A 2,056-nucleotide genomic window follows, 5' to 3' on the forward strand; every position below is an offset into this window, starting at 1 on the left:
GCTTTGGATCCTGAGTAAATTGTATCCGGCAGCGGTCAATATAATTCCTATAACATTCAGCGTTATGCACGGTAAATTTCGACCGAGCTAGTAGGTATCTTGAGAAATCAACACCACTGCAGGTTTTTTCATATTTAAGTAAAAGCTTATTTTTTATTTTTTAAGTTAGTGAGGCACCTTGTAAACCAAGGAGGATTTGTTGAAGCGGACGGATATTTCCAAGGCACACATGAGTCAAAAAATGTATTTAAAGTAAAATACAATTTTTCTAAAGTGACATTAAGTTCAGTACACGCCAGAATATCAGGCCAGTCAAATGTATCGATGAGGCTATTAAGTTTCTGAAAATCAGCTTTACGGAAACAGCGGATCTTATTTACCACGCTCGGAGACATCTGATCGATACCAGGAGTGGTTTCGATTGAGACCTCCAGCGTGGGGTGATATGGATCCTCTGGGGTTGAAAGCGGAAAAGCTCTGGAGAGAGAAGTACCATCAGGAACAGATACAAAACATAAGTCTAAGAGCCGACCTAGCGAATTTCTAACATGATCGATCTGACCTAGGGACATGTCAAACATGCCCGCGGTGAAGTCATGGTAAGTTATAAGTGACAAAGATGGTGAGTTATCGACGTTGGACCACTTTAATTCCGGGATATTAAAGTCGCCCACCGCTACGAGTTGGTCACGATCCGTCATAAGATTAGAGACGTATCGAATAGCGGACAAATGCTGCAAATATGTGGGCGGTTCAGACATAGGAGGTATATATGAACATGTAATGTATTAAGCTTTAACGGACATAGTGATTTTAACGCAAGTAAATTCTATGTCACCAAACTCATGGGATTTCACCTCTTCAGAAGCAAGAGTAGAGTCTTACGAAACGAGGACTCCACCTCCTCTTCGCTGAGATCGATCCCGTCTAAAAGTGGTGTACTTACTTGGAAAAACTTCGGAGCTAAAGATCTCCGGATTTAACCAAGTTTCTGTAAATGCTATTATATGGGATGCAAAGAAAGAACTATCAGAATATAGCTTGGGGAGTTTGCTACGTAGCCCCCTAGTATTCTGATAGGTAAGAGTTAGTGAGGAAACTAGTTTTTTGGGTTAGTGGCCAAAGAAGAGGTGGAGGGTTGGTCAGTGGTTCCAATATTGGGAAATCTCACTCCCACTGGTTTATTAACTTTTTTTTCACGGAACTAGGCTGATGTTCTTGGACGAAAAGATTCTCTGGCCAAAAACTGGGAGAACAAATCGTCTTAAACATCAGCGCGGGCACACGAATCTTGAAAGAAGACGTGCGCCTTGTATAATTATATTTAAATTTTTGTATGTCCTCCACCTTTATATCGGCCTTAGTTTTGGCTTTGATATAAGCCGAGATATCAATCTCTGAAGTATCAGGGGCAAGCCGAGAAACAAATATATGTTTCGATGGAGGAATCACCTGTAAGGGTTTTGGTGTCGCAGGTACGAGAACTGCAGCATCAGTCGGTGCCGGTGGTCCGGACTGTTGAATACCCTTTTGGGTGACTCTAATGGGGGTTTCGTTCCCTAGGACCTGTGGCATCACTTGAAGGGATGCCATGGCGGACATATCAGACAATTGCTCATTATCCCTGAGAAATTCTGACGAATTTTTCTCAGTTCTAGCCCTTTGGGTGGCCAGAGATATAAGCGGCTGCATTAATGTCGGCTGAGCAGGCTGAGGCGGATCAGAAACAGCGGATTTCTTACGCTTAGGGGACTCATTTAGCTGAAGGCGACTAAACTGAGTGTCAAGCGCACAGAGCTGGTCATTGATTTTACGAAAACCAGTTTTCTGCTTTTTAAATCCATTTTTGGTCTGTCTCATGAACGACCTCATTTCGCCTTGCACAGCACGACAATTTTCACAACAATAATGTATCCCAGACCTACGGGAAATGGCATCCGAAAATGATGCAGTGAAACCGGCTTGGCACTTGGCGTGTACGACGTTCTCACATAGCCAGTAATGGATGGCGGGCTGGGATGAGGAAATTGTCTTGTTACAAGACTTAATGGCACAG

Source organism: Drosophila bipectinata, chromosome XR (assembly GCF_030179905.1).
Source record: "Drosophila bipectinata strain 14024-0381.07 chromosome XR, DbipHiC1v2, whole genome shotgun sequence".
In the NCBI taxonomy this organism is placed as follows: domain Eukaryota; kingdom Metazoa; phylum Arthropoda; class Insecta; order Diptera; family Drosophilidae; genus Drosophila; species Drosophila bipectinata.